This window comes from Macaca nemestrina, chromosome 11 (genome assembly GCF_043159975.1).
Source record: "Macaca nemestrina isolate mMacNem1 chromosome 11, mMacNem.hap1, whole genome shotgun sequence".
NCBI lineage: Eukaryota > Metazoa > Chordata > Mammalia > Primates > Cercopithecidae > Macaca > Macaca nemestrina.
In genome coordinates this window covers 57499540-57511982 of record NC_092135.1, presented here as the reverse complement: position 1 = coordinate 57511982, position 12443 = coordinate 57499540, and the positions used below count along the sequence as shown (strand labels likewise).

The 12443-nt window shown below is 41.0% G+C and overlaps 2 protein-coding genes across 29 annotated transcripts in view; one reads left to right on the top strand and one right to left on the bottom strand.

The window, feature by feature from the left end:
• The window catches only part of MARCHF7 (membrane associated ring-CH-type finger 7), a 54975-nt gene extending 54153 nt beyond the window's left edge, over nucleotides 1–822 (bottom strand). The window contains exon 1 of one of the 3 annotated variants that reach the window (XM_011760696.3): nucleotides 700–822. The gene's annotated coding sequence lies outside the window, so the exon portion shown is untranslated. Of the gene's footprint in view, nucleotides 1–198; nucleotides 219–699 lie in introns of those variants that run through there. The other 2 variants (XM_011760698.3, XM_071072841.1) reach the window with 2 other exon arrangements.
• A 68-nt stretch (nucleotides 823–890) lies between these two features.
• The window catches only part of LOC105493186 (bromodomain adjacent to zinc finger domain 2B), a 412599-nt gene continuing 401046 nt past the window's right edge, over nucleotides 891–12443 (top strand). For 25 of the 26 annotated variants that reach the window (XM_071072832.1, XM_024796394.2, XM_011760666.3 and 22 more), the window contains exons 1-2: nucleotides 891–1023; nucleotides 2435–2612. The gene's annotated coding sequence lies outside the window, so the exon portion shown is untranslated. Of the gene's footprint in view, nucleotides 1024–1117; nucleotides 1410–2434; nucleotides 2613–12443 lie in introns of those variants that run through there. The other variant, XM_011760667.3, reaches the window with a different exon arrangement.

Below are 12443 nucleotides of genomic sequence, written 5' to 3'. Positions count from 1 at the left end.
GGTGGACACATTCATCTTCAATACGCAGTTTCACCAAAATGAGGGTATTTCCTACTCCCAGTGCCTTCCATATTTTTACTTCTTAGGCCAACAGGTCCATTTTTAATACAATTACCTACTTCGAGTTGCAAAACCCACAATTCACCACAACACAAAAATAACTCTCAGGGCGTCACGATATTCAAAAACTGACGTTACCAATAAGACAATCTTGGCCGAATCTAAGGCGCTGCCGAAGTCACTTCGACTCGAGGCCGGGCTGGCCGAGCCGGAGCCCTGCCCACCTTTGCCCCACGCTCACCGGCGAGCTCACGCGCGACGCCCACGGCACGCAGGGCTCCGAGGACCCCCCGCCCCGCGGCCCAAGAGGAGGCCGCCCCGCGCCAAAAGAGGGCTCAGGCCTCTTCCCCTCACCCACCACACGTTCCTGAGGAAGACACACTATCTGTCCCCTCCACCCGCCACAAACTCCACCACCCAACAAAAGGCCCCTGGCAGAGGAGGCCTGTGCCGTGACCCGCTTTGCACCAGTGGCCTCGGACCAAGCTCCTCGACCTCATCCTGAGAGGAAGCGGCCTCCGCGTCCCCAGGCCTCTTCGTTTCCTCCCCTCCCCCACTCGCGGCCTGGTCCCGAACTAGCTCCCGGGACGAAGAACGAGCTCCGCAGATCATTATCCCGGCTCCTGAGCCGGCACTGACCAGTGCGCGTCCTGCTCGCAGCGACCAGCACCGCCGCCTTCCTCCTTGGAGTTCTAGGCCTGTGACTGAGGAAAAGCAGTCCGCAGCGAAGCACAATGGCGCCCGCCCCTCTCCCGGATCCGGCGCAGAACCAGCCACCACCGTTAAGTGCCCCTCCCTGCTCCTCCTCCCCCCACTTCGCGGACTTCCTAGCTTCTCGCGAGAGTGGCGGAGCTGTGGGGACCGAGAGCTGCGGGCGGGCTGGAGGTACCCCACCGCGGGGTGGTGCTCTGACTGCGGGAACCGTTGAAGAGCTGCCCCCGGGGAGTCAGCGAGGCGCCACTGGTAAGCGGCAGAGGCTGGCTGGCTGGCGTACCGGCAGCTGGGCTGGCGAGTGTGCGGGCGTCGGGCGCTGGAGGCCCGGCCCTGGGTGGCTGACCCCGCCCGGCTAGCGTCTCAGAGCCAGCCCCTTCCCTCCCGGGCGCCGGGTCCCCGCCCACAGGCCAACCTGCAGGGCCCCGTGCTCCAAATAACGCCCAGCTCGTTGGCTTTTTTTTTCTTTTTCTGGCGCTTGGTAAGTGGCGCAGTGAATGTTGAATTGAATCAAGCACTGCCTTTTCCGACCTACCCCTCCCCGCTTGCTTCCCTGCCCTCCCTGTGTGATCTGACTGCAAGCTCTTTCCCTTAAGAGTTGGAGCCTGTTTGTCCAACCTTGTGATAATTTCCTTGTGGTAAGTAAATCTTGGTGATGGTGATCATGTCTTTTTAAATCGTGATAGTAACCTTTAATAGCGTAGCCATCGATTTTGCAGTAAACAAATTCACCTATTTAGAAAGAGGGAGGAAAATTGTGAGGTGAATGGTCAGGTGAATATTAGATGAAACTTTCAAAGAACTGTAAATGTGGCAAACTAAGATGTGAATGAGTACTAATAAATAAAAGGAAATAGTTTAAGGAAAATCTACATCTAAATATGTGGAAATATTTAGATGATATGTTGATTTGGAATAATGAATCAGAAATTCTTTAATGGAAAAGATCAGTTATTGAAACTTGGAAGAATACTGAAAGGCACTTGATTTTTTTTAATGACCTGTTTTGTTAGGGTATTAAAAGCTATCCTTTGGATCCAAATAATTCCAATAAGTGAAACACAGTCTTTCTATGTATTTGTCATTACATCAGAAGGGAATGGAGTATCAATCACTATCCCTATTTTACTGTACTGGGGACAAACGACTGTACATGTTTCACTATGATAAATTCTAAAATACTATAAATTTTAAAGATTTAAAGTTTAGTATTTTAAGTTAGCATGTAAGTGCCAATCTAACTTTTAGGATATGAAATGAAAATAAGCATCTGGTATGGGGTAAAGTGAACAGAGATTACTTTTGAGGAAATTAATTTGCCCTTTAAAGAAAAATAATTTTTTTCCAGCCTGTTTGAGTGCCCCTGCATTATTGTGGTTATAGATACACGGATGTATACACCCTGAAGAACCAGACTATATGGGTTCAAATTCCAGCCCTGCCTCTTACTACCTTTGTTATCTCAAGCAATTCCTTAATCTTGCTAAACCTAGGTTTCCTGTAAAACGGGATTAGTAGCAGTACCCATGCCCTATAGGGTTGTTTAGATGAGATAGTGCATCAGTTCCTGAAACACAGTAAGCATTCCATAATTGTAAGCTATTACATTCCATGTCTAAACCACCAATAATATTTTCTCTTTCTGTGACTTAATATTACATAGGTCCCTTAGACATCTTCTCAAGATTATGCTAAGAGAAATGACTGCTCCCTCTTCCTGAGCTATGGCAGTCAGACCTGGCAGTGGTAACTACTCTACAGAACTCCCAAACCTGGCAAGGATGGTGCAGATTGTGGCAGATTATGGCTTTGTCTCCACCCAGCACTGATGATATTATGAAGTGAGTATGACACCAATTTCCTAGGTTAAACAGAACTTCTGATTTTTTTTGGTGCTAGTAAATAAAGACCACTGATGAATATGTTTTTATTATTTAAGAATGGTTATTGTGTTTCTTTTTAATGTACTCTCTCTGATTTTAGTATTCAGGTAATTATCGTGAGTGATAAGTAATTACTGAGATTTTGCTACGGGAAAGACATTTTGCGGCCGGGTATGATGGCTCATGCCTGTAATACCAGCACTTTGGGAGGCCAAGGTGGGTGGATCATGAGGTCAGGAGATGGAGACCATCCTGGCTAACATGGTGAAACCTTGTCTCTACTAAAAATACAAAAAATTAGCTGGGTGTGGTGGCAGGCGCCTGTAGTCCCCGCTACTTGGGAGACTGAGGCAGGAGAATCGCTTGAACCCAGGAGGCGGAAGTTGCAGTGAGCCGAGATCACACCCCTGCACTCCAGCCTGAGTGACAGAGTGAAACTCCATTGCAAAAAAAAAAAAAAAGACATTTTGCTAGGAATTATGGATGTGAATAGGTAAAACATGGTCATGGAAAATGACCATAGTTTCTTAACTAAAAATCATTACAAAGTGATTTGACAGGCAAGTGTTTGAAGTCAGAACTGTTCCAGACAATCTAGACACCATGTTTGCCTTTTATCCACAGAGTTCTCCCACTTGACCTTTCCTTGCTAAACTTTTTATCCTTTATGAGTGACTCTGATGTACCTTTCTGTATCTAAATATCTTTGTTCACCACTTGCCCTCACCACTCATCTTAGTTTTCATTTTTGAACTTGGCTTCTTCTCTAAGTTAGCATCTTATTGACTATTACTAATTTTTCCCCTTTTATTTTATAAACTTGTCTGTCATTTACCCATGGTCATTCAGCCCTTTACTCTTAGGTTTTGAGTATTTCTTCCACCTGATAGCTTAGAATGCTCGTTCAGATACTGAATTTCAAAGTTCTTGTGTTCCCCTCCTTTATTCATCCCACAACCTAAACTTCTAAAAAGCTTCCCTTTGGTAAGGGCAGTTGTAGAGATATCCTTTACTTTGCATAAATAGTGATACATTGAAAAGATGTGGTTACATTTGCTTTTTGCAAATCATATAATTTTTTATTGATACATAGTATTTTTATATATTTATGGGGTACATGGGATATTTTGTTACATACATAGAATGTGTAATGATCAAGTCAAGGTATTTAGGATAACCATCATCTAGAGCATTTATGACTTCTATGTTGGTAGTATTTCAAGTCTTCCCTTCTAGCTATTTTGAAATAATACAATATGATGTTGTTAACCATAGTCACTCTACTATCAAACATTAGAACTTACTCCTTTTATCCAACTTTATGTTTGTACCCATTAACCATCTTCTTTTTGTCCCCACCCCCCACCACACACATACCCTTCGTAGCCTCTGGTAACGTTCTACTGTCTACCTGCATGAGAACAACTTGTTCAGGTGATCTGCCTGCCTCGGCCTCCCAGTGTGCTGATTACAGGCGTGAGCCACCGTGCCTGGCCGAGGATCCCTGCTTCTTTTTTTTTTTTTATTTTTTTATCCAGCCCAAAATGTCATGAGGACTTCTACTTCTAAGGGATATATTACTTAAAGGTCCACTGTTTTAAGTCTTTGATGTAAGGAATTCCTTTCATAACAAAAATAATAAACTCTTGATTTAGTGCCTTTATGCATTTTTATTTTCCCCACATCAAGTTTTATTTAAAGTTGCCACATTTAGTACATGAACATCCAAAACATTCTGTTGGTTGACTTCTGCCGGATTAGCATCAAAAACTTTCAATTCTCCAAGCCAATATTTAAAAGAATATAGAGGCCAGATGTAGTGGCTCAAGCCTATAATCCCAGGACTTTGAGAGGCTGAGTCAGGAGGATGCTTGAGACCAGCCTGGGCAACAAAGCAAGGCCCCATCGCTACAAAAAATTTTTAAAATTAGCCTTGTGTGCATTGGTGCATGCCTGTAATCCCAGCTACTTGGGAGGCTGAGGCAGGAGGATTGCTTGAACCCAGGAGGTTGAGGCTTGCAGTGAGCGGTGATCATGTCACTGTATTCAGGCTTGGGTGACAGACTCTGTCTCTAAATAAATAAATAAATAAAAGGATATTAAAACACATAAAGAGAGTACTATCTTGAAACCCTCTCTGAGAAACCTCTCTTACATCTAAGCTTACAGTCTAGATCTCACTGCTTCTAGAAAGATCATTCCTGCTTTTAGTTGCTCTAGAATATCTGGCCTCACCATGAATAATCCCCAATTTGTGGAACACTTGGAATTCAAACCTTGCATACTGTCTGAAATATATAGAATGCTTAAGAAAAGCAGATACATTTTATTCATGTTTTTAAGTACATGAGGCCTCATTCCATTTCCCAGGCTGGAGTGCATGGTGGTACCATCATAGTTCACTGCAGCCTCAAACTTCTAGGCTAAAGCTGTCCTCCTGCCTCAGCCTCCTGAGTGGCTGTGACTACAGGTTGCCACCACTGTGTGGGGCTAGTTGTTTTTAAATTTTTTGCTGCCCAGGCTGGTCCTGAACTCCAAGCCTCAAGTGATCCTCCCTCCCCAGCCTCCCAAAGTGCTGGAATTACAGGCATCAGTACCACATCCAGTTAACAGCTATATTTTATTTTATTTATTTATTTATTTTGGAGACAGAGTCTCACTCTTGTCTCCCAGGCTGGAATGCAGTGGCTCAATCTCGGCTCACTGCAACCTCTGCCTCCCAGGTTCAAGCAGTTCTCCTGCCTCAGCCTCCCGAGTAACTCAGATTACAGGCGCCTGCCATCATGCCAGGCTAATTTTTCTATTTTTAGTAGAGATGGGGTTTCACCATGTTGGCCAGACTGGTCTCAAACTCCTGACCTAAGGTGATCCTCCCAAAGTGCTTGGCCTCCCAAAGTGCTGGGATTACAGGCGTGAGCCACCGCACCCGACCAACAGCTGTACTTTATTATTATTTTTAATAGAGATGAGGTCTCAGTATGTTGAACTCCTGGTCTTGAACTCCTGGTCTCTCATGATCCTCCTGCCTTGGCCTCCCAAAGTGCTGTGATTATAGGTGTGATCCACCATGCCCAGGCTTATTTTTTTATTATTGATAAAACTAGGAGTTGGAAAACTGTGGTACACGGGCCAAATGTAGCCCACTACCTGTTATTTTAAATACTTTTATTGGAACACAGGCACGCCCGTTAGATTATGTATTGTCTGTTGTTGCGTATTATATATTAGGGTTCTCCAGAGAAACAGAACCATAGTATACAATACATTATCTGTCTGTGAAGATATTTATTTTAAGGAATTAGCTCACGTAATTGTGGAGGCTGACAAGTTTGAAATTTGTAGGGCAGGTTCACAGGCTGGAAACTAAGACCAGAGTTGATGCTGCATTCTTAAGGCAGGATTTCTTTTCTAGGAAACTTCCGTTTTTGCTCTTAAGGCTGATTGGACGAGGCCCATCAACATTATCAAGAGTAATTTCTTTAAAGTCTACAGATTATAGCTATTAACCACTTCTACAAAATACCTCCACAGCAGCCCAGATTAATGCTACTTAAGTAACTGGGTATTCTAGCTTTGCCAAGCTGTCATATAAAATTAACCATCACAGTTTAACTGCTTTCACCCTACAATGACAACAGTTTAGTAGTTGTGACAGAGATGGTATGACTTAGAAATCCTAAAATATTTAGTACAGAAAGTTTGCTGACCTCTGGAGTAAACCATAAAACCAAATTGAAGTAACCTCTGTTCCTGTAATAGAGTTCAGCCAAATGTGCACGTGCGTGTGCGCTCGCACACACACACACAGACAGACACACACGAACTTCAGAATTATAATAATCAAGGACCATGCTTGGCCTCCATGACCACTTCAGATTACATTTTTTTGAGATTGGAAGCAGAAGGGGATACTGATATAAATTCCTTGAGCATTCCTTCTGCCAAGTTAGGCAGCATCCTGTTTTATCTTAAATTTTTTTTTCATGTCCACATATGTGTACAATTTTATAAAAAGCTATGTATGTGATTGTATCATACCTACTATTTTAGTGTAGTCCTTCTCTTTTCCGTTTTTCACCTTTTCCTTGCCTTTTTCTTTTCCTTTTTAATTTGGCTCTTCTGCCTCTGTCTACCACTGCACAAACATCCTTTGCAGCTCATGTTGACCAACTACTGTGTATCTTCCCACCTTATTTTCTGCATGGTCACACAATCATAAAAGAGTGTGTGTGTGTGTGTGTCTTATATATGTTTACAGAAATACTGGTATTGATGGAGTTTTTTTTGCCGTTTAATTTATAAAATGAAATCAAATTTAAGCATGCATCTTCATCTAACTTTTTTCATTCTATAGTACCTTTTCTCTGAATCCCTATTGATATTTAGTTGTTTAGCCTTTGCTTTTGATTTGTAATAGATATTATCACTATACTGCTTTCACAGTGTTTTTTTCATTTCTATTGATTTTACATGTATTTTTTGCCATGGATAGGTTTATATGGAAAAATGTGTCAATGATTTATTTAATAAGTTCTAGGTTTCCAATTTGGCTTAAAAAATCTTACTTATCCCTTGATATTATCATGCAGTATCCTACATTTTCCAGATTGTGCTTAATTATTCTCAATTGATCTCTTACATCTTAAAAAATATCATTTTTGTATATGGAATAAGGTAATAGGATCTAATTTTATTTTATTCTCAATAGATAGCCAGGTGTGCCAGTAGCATTCCTAAATAATCCATTCTTTTCTCTGTAATTAGAAAGACCACCTTTGTCATATATTGAATTTTTAAATTTATGCTGAATGTATTTCTGGGTTTTCTATTCTGAAAACTAAACTGTTCAGAACTATAAATGTTAAACTACTCAGAAAACGAAATACTGTTTACCTATCTTTTGAATCTTTCTCATTTATTAATACTGTTCTGTTTTTCTGTCACCTACTTGTTCATTTATAAGAAGTGGTAACTAGGCTGGACGTGGTAGCTCACACCTATAATCCCAGCACTTTGGGAGGCTAAGGTGAGCAGACCACTTGAGTCTGGAGTTTAAGACCAGCCTGGGCCACATAGTGAGACCCCATCTCTACAAAAAAATACAAAAATTAGCCAGACTTGAGGCGCACACCTGTAGTCAAAGCTACTTAGGGGGCTTAGGCGGGAGAATTGCTTGAGCCGAGGAGGCAAAGGTTTCTGTGAGCTGAGATTGTGCCACTGCACCCCAGCCTGGCATCCTGGGCGACAGAGCAAGACCTTGTCTCCAAAAAAAACAACAAAACAAAAAAGGCCGGATGAGACTGGGAGCAATGGCTCATGCCTGTAATCCTAGCACTTTGGGAGGCCGAGGCGGGTGGATCACGAGGACAGGAGATCGAGACCATCCTGGCTGACATGGTGAAACCCCATCTCTATTAAAAATACAAAAAATTAACTGGGTGTGGTGGCAGGCGCCTGTAGTCCCAGCTACTTGGGAGGCTGAGGCAGGAGAATGGCAAGAACCCAGGAGGCGGAGCATGCAGTGAACCGAGAGTGCACCACTACACTCCAGCCTGGGCGATGGAGCAAGATCCGTCTCAAAAAATAAATAAATAAATAAAAAAGTAAAGGCCGGACACGGTGGCTCACGCCTGTAATCCCAGCACTTGGGGAAGCTGAGGTGGGTGGATCACCTGAATTCAGGAGTTTGAGACCAGCCTGGCCAACATAGTGAAACCCATCTCTACTAAAAATCCAAAATTAGCTGGGCGTGGTGGTGCACACCTGTGATCTCAGCTACTTGGGAGGCCGAGGCAGGAGAATCACTTGAACCTGGGAGGTGGAGATTGCAGTGAGCCGAGATCGTGCCTTTGCACTCCAGCCTGGGCAACAAGAGCGAAACTCCATCTCAAAAATAAAGAAAAAAAAGAGAGAGCAAGTGAGAGAGGGAGGGAGGAAGGGAGGGAGGAAGGGAGGGAGGAAGGGAGGGAGGGAGGAAGGAAGGAAATGGTAACTGTGTCCTCCAGAATCACCCAATACACCTAACTGATTTTGCATTATACAGTGCATGTTATACTACCAGCATGCCTAGGAATGATGTTAACTTATTTTTCCCACTATTCCTGTTTCACTTTCTTAGCAGTTGGATAAAGCCATTGAGTACATATACTCCAGTTATTTAGAAACACCTCATCTGTACTTTTGCGTATTATAATAATAATTTAAAAACTATATACATACAGCATATGTACTACTTAACTAGTTTCTCAAATAACCCTATTTTTTATCCCAGAGTCCATTCTAAGTTTCTCACCATGGAGCTTCAATGCTCTTGACAGCAAGCATGCCATTTATACCAAGGACAGTATAGAAGAAATCCTGCATTTTTTTTATTACATCATCATAAAATGGTATGGGAATGGTAACACACTTAAAATATTTATCTTATATTTATGTTTGTAGGTCTTAACTTTAGCATGGCACATAAGCATGTTGGTGGTAATGGTTGATTGTTATCTTTGAAGCTGAGACCTCTGCACTTTTCAAATTTTTCTTTTTTTTTTTGAGACAGGGTCTTGTTCTGTTGCCCAGGCTGGAGTACAGTGGTACGATCACTACTCACTCTAGCCTGGACCTCCTGGGCACAAGAGATCCTATCACCTCAGCCTTCCAAGTAGCTGGGACTACTGACTGACTTTTGTATTTTCTTTAGTGACAGGGTTTCGCTGTGTTGCCAAGGCTGGTCTTGACCTCCTGGGAGGTCAAGCAATCTGCTCACCTCAGCCTTCCAAAGTGCTGGGATTACAGGCGCAAGCCACCACACCTGGCCCAAAATTGAATTTTAATTCTGTTTTTAGAGGCTGTGTAACTCAGCGCTTTTTTTGTTTGTTTGCATAGGATTAATTTTGCCTACATTTGTGGGAAAGCTTTTTCTTTTGCAGTGGCGGGAGGCGAATGTGATTATTTCATTGTTTTAAAGTCCATTTATTAAGGTGTTTTTTAAACTTATGTTTATCACAAATAGTTACTTAAATGGAAAGTTTTGGCTGGGCGCAGCTGCTCACACCTATAATCCCAGCACTTTGGGAGGCTGAGGCGGACAGATTACTTGAGGTCAGGAGTTCAAGACCAACCTGGCCAACATGGTGAAATCCTATCTCTACTAAAACAAAATACAAAAATTAGATGGGTATGGTGGCAGAAGCCTATAATCCAAGCTACTTGGAAATCTGAGGCAGGGAGAATTGCTTGAACGCAGGAGGCAGAGGTTGTAGTAAGTAGAGATTGCGCCACTGCACTCCAGCCTGGGCTACAGAGCAAGACTCCATCTCAAAAAAAAAAACCCTCCAGCCTGGGCTACAGAGCGAGACTCCATCTCAAAAAAAGAAAGTTTTTTTTTTTTTTTGAGATGGAGTCTCGCTCTGTAGCCCAGGCTGGAGTGCAGTGGCGCAATCTCGGCTCACTGCAAGCTCTGCCTCCTGGGTTCATGCCATTCTCCTGCCTCAGCCTCCCTCTCGAGTAGCTGGGACTACAGGCGCCTGCCACCACACCTAGCTAATTGTTTGTGTTTTTAGTAGAGACGAGGTTTCACTGTGTTAGCCAGGATGGTCTCGATCTCCTGACCTCGTGATCTGCCCGCCTCGACCTCCCAAAGTTCTGGGATTACAGGTGTGAGCCACCGCACACGGCCAAAAGAAAGAAAGTTTTAAACATGTTTTTGCATATTGGGGTCCTAAGATAGGAATGAAAATGTGAAAAACCATTTTAATGAATATATGATTTCCTTGTAAGCCCTGGAACAGTCTTACAAGCATAATGATACGACTGTTTTGCATTAGGCTTCACTTTCTTGTGTTAATAACCAAATACTTTCCGGATCCATCTATTTCGTTATTACCGATAATAATACAAATTAAAGAACTATTAAAATAAAAATTTTTTTGTAAAGTTTTATGTCAAGACTTTAATGGGATGTATTAATAAGTCATTAATTAAATGGTAGCATTAAAAATTAATTGGGCAGATGAAAATCTGTCTTTTCAAAGTCTGGGTAAAGAGTTTTTAAGTTAAATTTTAATAATTCTTGATAATATCCAGAAATGAAAATAGCTAGTGTTTACTCTTGTCTGTGCTTAGAAGAAAGCTACATAGACATGATTAGCATTAATTCTGATTGAAAGAAAAATGTATAGAAAGAACTAAAAATATGATAACACTTTGCTTTTTAATCAGCCAAAATGGGAGGAAAACAACTCTTACACATTGAATAGAAGCTTTTACATCTTGCTTAGAAGTTTTTGGATTTTGCTAGCAGAACCAACTGTAGAATTTAAACTTTGTCAGAACAAAATTAGCACAGATACGTAGTGAAAAAAATCTACAAAAATTAAGGTAGATGTGGATATAAAATATAAAATGGCCGGGCACAGTGGCTCATGTCTGTAATTCAAGCACTTTGGGAGGCTGAGGCAGGCAATCACCTGAGGTCAGGAGTTCAAGACCAGCCTGGCCAACATGGTGAAACTCTGTCTCTACTAAAAATACAAAAATTAGCTGGGCATGGTGGTGTGCGTCTGTAGTCCTTCCTACTCAGGAGGTTAAGGCAGGAGAATTACTGGAACTTGGGAGGTGGAGGTTGCAGTGAGCCAAGATCATGCCACTGCACTCCATCCTAGGCGACAGAGCAAGACTCTGTTTCAAAAAATATATACATATAAAATACATAATGTATTATAAAATATATTGTTATAAAAATATACAATATAAAACATTAAAATATATTATAAAATGTATATTATGTATTATACATAAATAGACTAAAATATGAAGTCAAATTTTAAAACTACAAATACGACTATTAAAAAATACATCATACATTTTTAATTAGTTGTAACAGAACATTTCCCTCTTCCCTGAATTTTTTAAAGTTTGAATTTAGCATCCATCAATCCATAGAGATGAGTAAGTTTCCTCTATTTAAAAAAAAGAAATGATATAGATCCTCAATGCTTAAGAATGAGACTATATACTCCTATTAAAAATCAAGAAATACATTAGAGTAGCCTTCATTATTATTTACAGAAATTAATGAGAAGAAGAAAAATAAAAAAAAGAACAGATTCTGTTTGTGTTTATAACACTTTGTTTTAAAATTCTTGCTTGAAATCATATGTATAAATTGTATTTTACAATAAATGTGTCTTTTTAGTGACATTGACGTTTCATTTATAGAATATATTAAAACTTTTTTTATTGCCATTGATTAGAAATAAATTTTATTCTGTAGTTTTTATGGGAGACCAAGCATTCTTCTATTTAGTACAGTAAAATTAAGTTTTGTAATATTTTTCTTTAATGAAAAATGTATTTGCCAATTAAATTTGCTCTAATGTTAAGCATGATTAAATCACATATTTAATCTATGTAACAACTAGGAATTTAATATAAATTTTACTTGAACATCTTTCTCTCATAAAAACGAGATATCACTTTATGAAATTGAGAAATTATTTGTCTTGCCCATTAGTGTAAAAAGATTCTGCTAAATGGAACTTAAGTTAGATAGAATTCATCTGCGTGTTCCACATCCTTGGATTCAACCAGCCACCTATCAATAAATATTCAAGGAAAAAAACAAGAAGAAACGACAATATAGGGCAGGACATGGTGGCTCATGCCTGTAATCCCAACACTTTGGGTGGGCGGATCACGAGGTCAGGAGTTCGAGACCAGTCTGGCCAATATGGTGAAACCCCCTCTCTACAAAAAAATATGAAAGTCAGCCGGGCATGGTGGCGTATGCCTGTAGTC